Below are 14,476 nucleotides of genomic sequence, written 5' to 3'. Positions count from 1 at the left end.
CTGAGCATCACTTAATAAGATGTTTTATAAAAAAAGAAAATTTTCATTTAGAAATTTCACTGTAAGCACTTCTCAAGGCCATGCAAAAAGAGGAAGTACATGTACCTTGTATTAAGATTGTCACTACTTTACAGGTGTCCATTATTAATACAAAGTAGTAAAGTCTAACATTGTAGAAGGTCCATGTTACTTTATGAAAGGTGTACTTATAAATTATACTATCAATTTAGTAAATTGAGTCTAAAGACCAGTGGTTCTCAAAGTTAGATACTAATTTAGAATAATTTTGGTAGATTTAAAAATACTGATATCAGAGTCCTATTTTCAGATTTCCTGAGTTAATTGATCTGATAAACATCTGGCCTTCAGGATTTTTAAAAACACTCCACCTGATGATAATATCTAGGCAAAGTTGAAAACTACATATACATAATGTTTCTCCCATAGTAATACACAGCAGGTCAGACACATTTTTAATACACTAATTCAAATTCAGCATATACTTATTTCTTTGTTTTCTGTCTTTCTTACAGACAGGATACAAACTGTAGCTGTAAAGTGTATGATAGAAAATGACATATATGCAAATTAACAGGTCTTCAGGAAGAGTCTTTGGCTTCTCTCAGCTGCATTACACATTGAAGTACCTCCCTCAGAAACATTTACATATGTTGTTTGAGCCAATAATTGATATTTAATTGGATACTATTTTACTCTTCTCTGTCTAAATGTTTATAAAATAGTGACAAAATTGAAATCCCTCATGGCCAATTTAATTCAATGAAACACTAATAGCAAGCTTCAAAGAACAAGACAAACAATGAACAAGTCTGAATTACACAGAAAAGAAAAACCCAGCATAAACCCATAACATAAGCAAGAGGGAAATACAACTCCAAGTGAAATATACATCTCTCTTATAGCACTTCCTTCTACTTATTGCTCTTTTATTTTAATTAAAATAGTTTATACTGCCTTGAATATTATAAATGTGTTTAATACATTCTCATAGTTTTGATATAACAATAGAAAGAACTCATGAATGCAAAGTAGCTAATGAACTGAACAAGCAATTACCAAGCAGACAAGATGTTCCAGAACAAGTTTATGAATTATTACATACATATATACACATATGTAAACACACACACACACACACACACACACACACATATATATTCCTATAAGTACAATTCCTTTTTTCAAAACAAATGGTGGGCACTAAAGTTTGAAAAAGAAAGATAGTGACCTTTAATTATTTCGAGATTCTGTTTACTTTAAAATAGTATGAAATATATGTCATATATCTCTGAGGCATAATGGATAAAATAAAATAATGAAGTAAAAGTCAAATACAATAAACTTTCTCATATAGTTGAAGAATTATATTAAATTATATACTAGGCATAGTATGGACACTGTTTAAATTTTGAAGAATAGTTACTGTATTGTGAAAATTTGGGTATGAAACTGTCAGGAGCCAGGTTTTGCATCTTCCCTATTTAGGGCTACATGACTACTTGGACCAAAATATGCCCTTGTCTGGAGCTTTGAAACTCGCCCAAGTAACAGAAAAAACAAGGAAACGTTAAAATATTATTCACGGCTGTGATATCAAGAATGCAGCAGCAGCAATAGTTTAGGTACAGGAACAGAAATGTCATTGACAATGATCTGATGCAGTTGTCCCCAGGGTATCAAATAGACTGCATTTATTGCCACTTAACCTCCTTGGTTTCTGCTTCATTCTACTCCTGACTCGCCAGTCTTTCTGGTAATTGTGAAAGCGATCCAATATTCATCCAGAAAGTTACCTTTATGACTAAATTACTCAAAATCAGATTCTGTTACAGTGGAGAAGGTGATCTTCTAAACTATACTGTTGAGTGCAAGCACTCACACATACCTCCACACATACAAATACAGTGAACAATAACAATGTATGCTACTTGAAACTAGGTGCAAGTTGTATACCTAGTTGTGGCTAGATAAAAACAGATATGTACAAGTTGTGGCTAGGCAAACTGCAGATACATACCTTATTGATGTTACTCCCATAGTAATACACACCAGAGTAGAGCTTTGTTTTTAATATGATAACCCAATGACGTCAGTCATTTGACACAGTTTGAATATAATTCATCTAGGCAGAGCTTAACAATAACCAGTGGGATTCAAAGAAAGATGCATAACTTTTCAATAAAATTAATTTATCTTATTGTATATTTTATTTTATTGCTAAAATTAATCAATGCAGATTGTTTTTATCCAATGAGGTCTGATTAAGAAACTAGTACCTAGAAATGGGAGGTTATAAGAGACAGACCTTAAAATGTAAACTGACAGTTATCTGGGCACTTAAAAACCCCTTCATATCTAGCTTCAAGAGAGTCAGGGGCCTGAGAAAGCCAGGAGCCTGAGACTCTCTCAGTCTTCATAACATTTTTACTTGTGACTTTTAGATCCATATTGTTCAATATTGTCCATATGTCTATGAGTTTGTGTGACCTTTACAGACTCATATTTTTGTATATATTTTGAAAATGTGGCTAAATTTTCTTACTGATTAGTCTGAACATGCATTGTTCAATATTGTCACTGATCGTTTAGATTACCTACTTAAACTTAAAATAATAAAACAGGCCAGGCGTTGTAGCTCCCACCTGTAATCCCAGCACTTTCGAAGGCTGAGGTGGGAGGATTGATTGAGTCCAAGAGTTCAAGAGAGCCTGGGCAACATAGCAAGACCTCGTCTCTACAATAAAAAAAAAATTAAATAGCCAGGCGTGGTGGCTCAAGCCTGTAACCCCAGAACACTGGGAGGTAGAGGTGAGAGGATTTCCTGAGTCCAGCATTTGAGGCCAGCTTGGGCAATATAATGAGACCTTGTCTCTACAAAATACCAAATAAACAAATAAATAAATAAAACCTAGGTGTAGTGGTGCACATCTGTAGTTCCAGCTACTTGGAAGGCTGAGGTGGGTAGATAACCTGAGCTCAGCAGAAGGAGGCTGTAGTGGCTATGAGCGTGCCACCACTCTGCAGCCTGGGTAGTAGAGTGGAACTCCAACTGAAAAAAAACAAAAAACAACAACAGAACAAAACAACCAATAATAATAATAATAATACAGACATTCAGCCCCTTGGATTCACTAGCCACATTTCAAATGTTCAGTAGCCACATGTGACTAGCGACTACTATAATGAGCAGTCAAATATAGAACATGACCATAACTGCAGAATGTTCAGTTGGACAGCACTGGTCTAAACATGTCATGATAGTTCAACTTCCTTCCCAATAATTAATTCAGGAATCTGGACTTCTGAATTGAGTCTAAAGATCAGTGGTTCTCAGAGTTAGATACTAGTTTAGGATGATTTTGACAGACTTTAAAAATACTGATATCAGAATCCTATTTTCAGATTTCCTGAGTCAATTGATGTGATATACAGTCTGGGCTTCAGGATTTTTAAAAACACCTCACCTGATGCTAGTATCCACACAAGTTTGTGAACTACAGATACATACCTTATTGATGTTTCTCCCATAGATACACACCAGAGTAGAGCTTTGTTTTTAATATAGTAACCCAATGACATCAGTCATTTGACATAGGTTGAATATCATTCATCTAGGCAGAGCTTAACAATAACCCAGTGGGATTCAAAGAAAGATGCATAACTTTTCAATAAAATCAATTTGTCTTCCTGTATATTTTATTTTATTGCTGAAGTTAATCAATGCAGATTGTTTTTAACCAATGAGCTCTGATTGAGAAACTAGTACCTAGAAGTGGGAAGTTGTAAGAGATAGACCTAAAATGTAAACTGACAATTATCTGGGCACGATAAAACCCCCTCATACCTAGATTCAAGCAAGGGTATTATTTTTATAACAGAACACAGAAACTGACTGAACTAGAGCTGGCAAATTTAGAGACTTGGACTTCACATACTTTGTTAATTTTTAGCTTTAGGGGATTGACTAGAATCTTAATCACATTTGTGTCTCTGATTCTACTCTTGCCTTAAGCCTGTTAGGTAAGCAAGCTGATAAGTTACTTCCCATTAATAAACTAGTTTCAGAAGATTTCCTCCAAGAACCAGCAGAAGATTAGTAATCAATATAAACATTGTGTTAATCATCAAAGTAGATGAGAAGAGTTTAGGATTTGTAGCATATTGAGGAATATGCAAGTTTTTGCATATCCTGAATTATTAATGGTGAAAGGGCAATGATTTAAAGGACAGAAGGTGATAAATAGGTCTATACAATTAAGCAAATAATATATGGATGTCCATTAATTTGTAACCAATCTTCTTAAATATGATTCAATTTCTGAGCACTACTCAGACTGTTCAGGAGAAATTAGCCTCCTAGGTATAAAATTAACAGTGCAAAATATAATTCTTATATTATTCTCCCTCAATTATCAGATTTTTTGGTCTACTTCCTTTTCCTTGAAACTTCCTTTTCTCCTGTCTACTGTGATTTCACTTCCATTTTGGTTATTTCTACTTTCTCTGAGTTATTTACATTCCAAGCTCTCTCTGTGCCTGAGTTTTCTATTTCTTCAAACTTGTTCTTCAAAATTCAATTCTGAATCACATGTTCGCAAGTGTTTTTCAAAATCTTTCTGCTTGGCTTCAATTACCAAATAAACCCCAGTGTCTCCCAGTGCTACTCATCAGTCTACATCTCTTCTCTGCATCTCTGTATACTTGCCTGCCTACAGGCCCACAAAGCACCTGGGTGCAGCCTGTCCAAACCCCCATGCCTAGACATGATCCTCCACCTTTACTCTATAGCCCTTCAACACACTCTGGAGGCTTCCACCTATCTTCAATCAGTTTGGTATCCCCATTCCACTTTCAATAGACATAGAATCTTGTCATTTCTACCTCCTAAAGAAAATTTTAATCTATTTCCTCCTCTCAATTTCTTCTATAATCACCAAATTTCTGTCTAGATTTGTGCAATGCCAAAGCATTCTCTCCATTCTCTCTGTCATCTAACTGGCTTTAAATGTCATATATCATTTACCACCTGGTAACCTTCCAATTCATTTTTAAACACTTCCAGATAAACTATATTCTCCTTTGAGAATACAAAGTACAGGATTGTACTTTGTAGCCCATCCATGCTTTCTAGCATTATTCCCATGCCCACTCCTAACTCATACATTGTGCTCCAATTGTTGTCCTTGGGTATGATTATTTAACTTTTGGATGGGAGTTCCTATAATTCCACTTGAACTCTCTCCTAACCAACACACTTGACTTGTTTCATTTCCTACTAAGAGCAGAATATTAGTGCAAGCTCTCCCTCTTCAGAGAAATCTTCCCTAAACAAATCTCAGTGAAGAGCATCTCTCTTCCTTTTAGCCCCGTTATTGAACGATTAGTGATATAGTAGTTTCTTTTAAAAACTGGCTGTGCTTCTTGCTATCACTGGGGTTGTACATTTTATTAATGGAATCTCCAAATCTAGCATAGTAAATGGCAAGTTGTAAGCTTTTAATAACTATTGAATTCACGTTGAAGCAGCAATTTTTGAAGTGAAATAGAATTTTAGCTATCTTTGTGTTTTTATACCACACTAATGTACATAATGGAGCTCTGCTTTGGGAGGTTAGATTTACCAAGGTCAAAGATTTATATAATAAAAGGGGAAAAAAACAAGGATACTTGTTCAATGTTCCTTCCTCTACTTTTTGATATATATATAGCATCTAATGTGTATATATATATATAGGGTGATATCCTGAGTCCATAACACATTGCAAAGTCTATGAATGCATAATCCCTTGAATCATTATGAAAAAGTTGGTCAACTATGCTCTATCATACTCTTTTCTATAGTATGCTAATTGTTTTACAGAAATTAATCTACATTTGATCTTCCTAAAACTGTTCTTCCTTGAAACCAGTTCCTCATAGAGAAGCAAGAGTAATTGTTTAACTATTGAAATAAATAAATATACATACATATAAATAAATAAAGTCATGCATTGCTTTTAATGATAAGAATCCATTTTGAGAAATGTGTTATTAGGCTATTTCTCATTGTGAAAACATCGTAGAGTGTACATAAACACAGTAGATGTTACACCCTGCTATAGATCTAGTCTAAATGGCATAATCTGTCACTCCTAAGCTACGAAATTGTGCCACATGTTAGTGTACTGAGTACTGTAGGCAATTGTAACACAATGGTGTTTCTCCACCAAAGCATATCTAAACATATAAAAGTACACAGCAAAATACAATATTATAATCTTATGAGACCAATATTTTATTAGGTTGGTGCAAACATAATTGTGGTTTTTGTGTTGTTGAAATTTGTCATTTGATATTGGAAGTCATTCTTAAATAAATGTGGTTATGTTATATATCATTTTAATGTGCATTTCTCACGCTATGGTTTTTTTTTGCTAATGACTTATTACTTGCTGTTTATTGTATTTTTTTTTTAGCCTATGGAAATTATGTTAGATAAAAAGCAAATATGAGCGATTTTCAAAATGGGTCGTAAAGTAGTGGAGACAACTTGCAACATCAACAATGCATTTGGTCCATGAACTGCTAACGAATATACAGTGCAGTGGTGGTTCAAGAAATTTTGCAAAGAAGACAAGAACCTTGAGGATGAGGAGTGTAGTGACTGACCATAAGAAGTTGACAAGGACCAACTGAGAGCAATCATAGAAGCTGATTCTCTTACAACTACATGAGAAGTTGCCAAAGAACTCAATGTCGACCATTCTAAGGTCATTTGGCATTTGAAGCAAATTGGAAAGGTGAAAAACTCATGGTGCCTCGTGAGCTGATCGAAATAAAAAAAAAAAATGGTCGTTTTGAAGTGTCATCTTTTCTTATTCTACACAACAACGAGCCATTTCTTGATCAAATTGTGACTTGCACGAAAAATGGATTTTATGACAACCAGAAATGACCAGGTCAGTGTTTGGACTGAGAAACTCTAAATCACTTACCAAAGTCAAACTTGCAGCAAAAAAAAGGTCATTGTCACTGTTTGGTGGTCTGCTGCCAGTCTGATCCACTACAGCTTTCTGAAACCCAGTGAAACCATGACATCTGAGACATCTGCTCAGGAAATGAATGAGATGCACTGAAAACTGCAATTCCTGCAACCAGCATTGATCAACAGAAGGGGTCCAATTCCTCTCCATGACAAGGCTGGACCACACGTTGCACAACCAAGGCTTCAAAAGTTGAATGGATTGGGTTACAAAGTGTTGCTTTATCTGCCCATATTGACCTGATCTCTCACCAACCCCCTACCACGTCTTCAAGCAACTTGACACCTTTTTGTAGGAAAAATGCTTCCACAACCAGCAGGATGCAGAAAACGCTACGCAAGAGTTTGTTGAATCCTGAAGCACGGATTTTTATGCTACAGGAATAAACAAACTTATTTCTCATTGGCAAAATTGTGTTGATTGTAATGGTTCCATTTTGATTAATAAAAATCTGTTTGAGCCTATTATAGTGATTAAAAATTTACAGTTCAAACCCACAATTACTTTTGCCCCAACTTAATATATGCAGAACCATTATTATTCAAAATGCCACTAGTGAAGCACATGACTGTAAATTAATGTTATATATTTGTGATAAGGATTCAATTTTCCAAAAGGGAGATGCAAGGACCCCACCTTACTGATAAGATGGGAGATGGTAAGAAGACCAGCCAAAGCCAGCCAAGACCAACTATGACCAAAATGGCATTGAAAGTAACCTCTGCTTATGCTTATTATACATTAATTATAATGTATTACCGTTGCCAAGAAACACTCCCACCAGCAGCATGACAGTTCACAATTGTGATGGCAAATCCTGGAATTTACCCTATTTGGTTTTTAAAAAAGGATGAACCTTCAATTTCCCTCCCTATTCCTAAAAAAATTATGAATAATCCACCCTTTGCTTAGCATTTCATCGAGAAAAAGCCATCAATACAACCAACCAGCAGCCCAGCTCTGCTTATAGAGTAGTCGTCTCTCTGTTTCTCCATTTCTTTAATAAACTTACTTTCATTTTCGTAATTATGGCTCACAGTTGAATTCTTTCCTACATGAAGCTAAGAACCTACTTAGTCTCTTGTGCTGAACCCCAGCCTCACTTTATTTCTTAAAAGTAAGTGATATCTTTCTTCACTTTTCTCTTAATATTAAGTCCACAATTATTTACTTTGGAAGTCTTTTAATATCAAGGCCCTACTGAATCTAGGTTTACCTCTTTCCATGCCAGTGCTTATCCCCTAAACTTTAGGTACCTGGTCTTTTTTGAACCTTCAATACACAAACTCTTTTCCACTTTGAAATCTTTACATGTGTTACTTTCCCACCATGGATGCTGTTTCATTCCCAATCACCGTACACAAACACCATTATTTCTGGACTGATTAGTTCTTATTAATTTGTAGGTCTCAGCCTGACTGCTCCTTCCCCAGAGAGTTCTTCCCTCATCCCTAATCTAGGTTTTACACTATGTAGTAAACCCAATTTTCTTTCATAATTTTCATTAGTTTATAGTTTAATATTTATCTGTGTGAATGCAGGCTTAAAGTTGACATACCCCAATATATCTGCTTTGTTGGTCGCTTTTATTGCCCCAATAAAAGGTAGCAATGCCTAGCATAGTGACCAGAACACAGGAGTACATTTTGAATGAAAGAATATGTCCTAAATAGTCTTCAACCTCTGTCAAAATACATTCAATTCTAGCGAAGCTTAGCTCCAAACAATGCAAACCAAAGACAAGGCCATGACTAAGTTAGTCTACTTTTATTTTTATAATTCATATTTTGCTTTTTAATATAGAAAAATAATTTTGCAGCATATATTGCCCTAATTCTTCCAAATGTAATAACAAATAAATTGCACAGGAAACATTAAAGAATTATAAATAAAATAATTGAGTATATTTGAGTTTGTAAATTTTTTGATGAATACCTAAAATTTTCTTTATGAAAGAAAACACAAAACAAACAAAATAAATAAATAAATAAGATGCATTTGAAAGCTCTCGAGGCTGAACTTTTAAATTAAATTTATTTGGTATGTGAAGTCCAGTGCAACTAAATGTTCAAATATTTGTTCGATAATTTCAGTAAAATAATGCAACAGATTTTCTGAGAATAATCTAAAACCTGTTAGAAACAATCCATTTCCTTAAAGTCAATACATGTTGAGATGTGTCAGTCTGTAATAAGTTAAAAGAAAAAGGATTTTTGGAATACATATTTCTACTTCATATTTTGGGAATATTACAGAACTTCATTTCTATATGTGCATGAAAATATTGAAGTAGGGTAAAAGAATGGTATTATCTATATCCAGAAGGGACATTTAAAAGAATAGTTAATTCAAATCTTGTTTTTATACAAAGCAAAACCTGAGGCAAGATGTGACCATAAAAATGGGAGATTAAACCGATCAATGCATTTCTTTTACTACGAACAATTCAAAATTGTGCATAAAAATTAAAAGTTAAAATATGATACATTTGAGCTAGAAACAGTAAAAGATAATTCACTGGGGGAGAAGAAAGGGAGCAGGGACTAACTGACAGAGAGGTCATTTTCAACTGGCAGACAGTTCGATGCCTATAGGGGAATTTAAACTGAATACAGGTTCTAGGTTCTAGACAACAAGAATTTGACATTTACATCTCTTTAAGATTAAGAGAAAAGGCTTGCAGTCTTCTCAAGGTGTACATTGGAATGCACATCTGAAGAAAGTCAGACACTTAAAAACAACTCGACAAGGTGAAAATTAGACAATCTATTCACCAACTTTAAAAAGTAGCAAGGAAGGTAGTTATTAATAGTTTTTGGTAGAAAAACTTCTCTGTGATAAATTAAAATCTAAACCTATTCGCCCCAATAAAAGTTAGTATATAAGCTTATTTTTTAGTGTTGTTGTTTATATTTAATATATCAACAAGAATGGTAGTTAAGAATTTAAAATTCATGTTTATTAAGATTTATTAAACTATTTGCTGCCAATAGACTTAAAGATAAGTGGCTCCCTAAGGATACTTCTCAAATTATAGTTTAGAAGGACCCCACCAAATCCCTGTTTTCATTCATTACACATTATTAGACCAGTGAATATAAAAACTTAAAAGATGTACTAGGATCAAATCTCCATGCAGATGGAGAACACACAAAAATACACAAATGTGAATGCCAAACACACGTGCACACACACACACACATAAATTAGAAAATTTGAATAAGATTGCTAAATAAGTGGTTTGCAAGAATTAAAGTAATAAAAATAGATATAAAAACTAAAAGATCAGTATATAAAATGAAGAAAAGGAACTAAAACAAACAAGAAATTTAAAAATATATTCAAGCTAATATTCATGTTTAAGTCAAAGATCATACAAATAATGACTTCATTTATTTCAAAAGAGCATTAGTAAGCTAGAAATAAATCTTACAAAAATCATGTCACAGAAGGTTTTCAGAATAAAATTATAGAAGAGGAAGAAGCAAATCCAAAGAAATAAAGGATGTTATATTTCTATAATTAAGTATAAAAATTCTAATCATTACGCAAAAAGTAGTGTTGCCAAACTGTTATGGGTTAAATAGTATACCTGCAAAATTTATATTTTGAAGTCTAGAACTCTGGTACTACAAAACTTGACCTTATCTGAAGATAAGGTGTTTCTAAAAGTAATCAAGCTAATGTGAGGTCATTAAAGTAGGCCGTAATTCAATAGCAGTTATGTTCTTATAAAATGGGAGAATTTGAACACAAGATGTATGTACAAGAAGTACACTACTTGAACATGAGATGGTTGTCTACAAAACAAGGAGAAAGACCTGTAACAGATCCTTCCCTCAGAAACTTCAGAAATAATCAGCCCTACCCAAACCATTTTAGACTTCTGCCTTCCAAAATTGTGAGACAATGCATTCTGGTTAAACCACCCACTTTGTGGTACTTTGTTATAGCACTTTTAGTAAATAAATAAAACAAACAAAGAAAGACATCAAAAATGAAAGAAAAAAATCTAAGCCTAGACTTATTAGTGAATCTGCAGATCACAAGGGACATAGTGGTCCTGAAACCAACCAAGAGAAAAATAGAAAATTAAAATGGACTTATAGCAGACTTCTTGTTAGCAGAAATTGAGTTCATATACAATCTATCTTCAACAAAGCAATAGTGAAAAAACTCATCCTAGAATTCTTCAAACACACAAGAAGTGATAATTCGGTGAAATAATGAAGACATTTTATTGCTCACAATACTGAAAAAGATAGATGATAAATATATAGATAGATAATAGAAAGATATGACTCTACATGAGCAATAATAAAATCAAACTCAGGGGAAAAGAGGGGTAGAAGCAATCAGGAACAAAGATTATTAGTAAATGTACATAAATCTGAGCAAGATAAAATGTTTAAATAATTTTAATAATAACACATCTGGAAAGTACTGTAAAAGGCAAAGAAAGAAGATAATATACAAATAAAAAAGGAGACAGTAATTAGTGTTTAAACATCCTAAGGTCTTTATATTATTTACAATAATTGTAAAAGTACAAACTTTAAATTTTATAAAGTATACCTGTTAAAAATAGAGTACAGTCACATTTCAATAAAAAGTAAATTGAACCCAAGTAGAATTTTTACATAGAAACAGGGGAAAGCAAAGAACGTGTTAAATGTTAGAATTATAAATAAGTATATACTTTGTACATTAATCCTAACAAGAAGAAGAAGAAAGACTGATGGAAGGGTTAAAACCAACAGCATATGAGGCATGTAGAAGATAGAAAACACAATTCTGCTATTGAAAGTTGAACATTTTAAGTCCTTGTTTTTTAAAGGATAGGAGGAAATACTAAGTTTTGACATGTGCATTCAAGAATACATACCAAAAATTAAGAGCAATCACGCATCTCAAAAACATCAAACTTTCAAACCAGTGGAGAGAAAATCTGGTGGAAGTCATTACAAGAGGACAAAAGAAGAATAACCAAACCAAAACCAAACTAATAAACAAAATATCATACTAAACATAGTGGAATAATACTATTGCTTAGAATAAGAAATAGATCGCATAAAAAATTCAAACTTAAAACCTATCTCCATGTGGATGATAAAAGACATATGTAAAATATTATAATATATAATAATATGGAAAAAATATTGAAGAACATTTTGACAAGAGAAAATTAACATAAGATTGTTAACATCTGATCAGAGAAACCGGAAAGCAAAACAATACTAGAGATTTAATGTCTAATGATAAAGTAAATAATTTACATGAAACATATAATTCTGACCTGATAATTATTGTGGAACTTAACATCAAAAAGTAAAATTACACATTAACAAAGAAGTTGGCATCTAGAGTCAAAATAAAAAAAAAAATTGATTATTCTGCAAATGGAAAACCAGGATTTGTTTTAAAGCCAGGAAAGGTAGATTTATTAAAGGAAAGATACCTTGTGAAGGGCAAAACAGGCAGGACAACAGAGAGTGTCTGCTGTCTGCTGCCAAAAACCAGGTTATTTAAATAAAATATTTAAATTAAGAATATTATAAACCATCAAAATACACTGAAAATAAAGATTTTGAATACTGTACTTAATTCTACTTCAAAACTCCATTATTATGATCACTATTATTGCTAATGTGCCAAAATATAATTTTCATGTGACTCAGCATAGAAAATCCATGGTTTCTCTGGAAGGCTTCATTTACATGTATGTTAAATAAGTGTAGTAAAAAGTAATAAAACAAACCAAAATGAATCAAACTCAGCTTATGACAGTAATCATATGTGCTGGGAGCCAGCCAAGGAGGCCTGCCTGAGCATTAGGGATCCAGGCGGGCTGCGGACCCTGAGGCCATTAGGATGATTTCAGGAGCTGATGGCCCATTCCCTCTGCCCTTCTTTGCTGTCTGGCATGTCCCACTAGCAGGGACTTTGATGATCTAAGCATGAAGCTCTGAGAGTACGACAGGCATGGCTTACTTTAGGAGTTCATTGTTCCTGTTTCTCACAGACTGCAATTTCGGCTTTAAACTTAACATAATTCAAACTCAGGTCACATGTGGGAGCCTTTAATACCATACGAGCTTCTTTATAAGATTTAAATTATATTTGTAGAATTAGTATATACATATAAAGTGCTGTTTCAGTCTTAATAATATAGTTAATTATCTAGAGTTACTAGAAATGGCCCAGTGCAAACTTTGGGCTGGGCCACATTCCTTAAGAACTGGTTTGGGCTATAATTAAGAGTTTCTATAGTGTAGGTAGAATTAGCGTAAAATAGAAAGGTACTGGGATTTAAGTTGGTCATTAGATGTTGTGTATGCATAAGTTTTAAAAGTTATTGATTATTAGAATATTATGATATTAGAATTGCTGTATTGCTTTTGAGGAATATTAACCAAGCATGAGGAACAGTGAGATAATTTTGGGATCCTCCTTCCTCATGCTTGAGGAAACACCTGGTGGATGGGAGATGTCCCTCATTCACCTGGCTTTATGTTTATGTAAAAGTTTTGTGATTTAATTGGGATTGTTCTTCCTCATGCCTGAAGAAACACCTGGTGGGTGGGGGATGCCCCTCACCCACCTGGCTTTGTGTTCACGTGAAAGTCTTGTGATTTAACCTGTGAAACTTTAGGATAAAAGGCTTACGGTTCATCCTATTAAATGGCTTCTGCACTAGACAGAGTCGTCTCTTTCTTTCTCCCCTGTCTCTCTCTTTCTTTCTCTTTATTTCTCCAGAATAATTGCCAATGCCACCACACCTCCCAGGGACCCTCTAAATCTCTTTGCAGGGGCTGTCCCCTGCACATATGTGCTATCAAGATGATATAGGTGCAACCTTAGGAATCAGGGATAAAGGACAAAATTGTGAACTTTGCAGCAACTTGGATGGACTTACAGGCTAAAATACTGAGTGATCTATCACAGAAACAAAGAACTGTACATCACATATTCTCACTCATAAGCAGACCTTGAGCAATTATCCTAATACTATAAGAAAGGGATTGGGAGTAGTGGGAAATTGCCAGGAGGAAAGGTGGAGCACATCTCATCAACAAGGGTACCTGCATAATGAACATTTGTATACTTAGCCCTGAGTTGTACCCCATATCTTTAAAATATTTTTTTAAAAAGGAATCAGGGAAGATGGGAGAAAAATGTCTTTAGCAGTGTATTCAGCTCTTTGAGAGGCTGAAGTGGGAGGATTGCTTGAGCTCAGGAGTTTGAGATAAGTCAGGCAATAGCAAAACCTTGTATCTACAAAAAAATAAGAATGAAAAATGGGCTGTGCAGGCCAGGCACAGTGACTCACTCCTGTAATCTCAGCACTTTGTAAGGCAGAGGCAAGAGGATTGCCTGAGCCCCTGAATTCAAGACCAGCCTGGGTAACATGGTGAGACCTCTTCTCTACGATA

This window comes from Carlito syrichta, unplaced genomic scaffold (assembly GCF_000164805.1).
Source record: "Carlito syrichta isolate Samal-C Ts95f unplaced genomic scaffold, Tarsius_syrichta-2.0.1 Scaffold303172, whole genome shotgun sequence".
NCBI lineage: Eukaryota > Metazoa > Chordata > Mammalia > Primates > Tarsiidae > Carlito > Carlito syrichta.
This window is presented reverse-complemented; position numbering follows the sequence as displayed.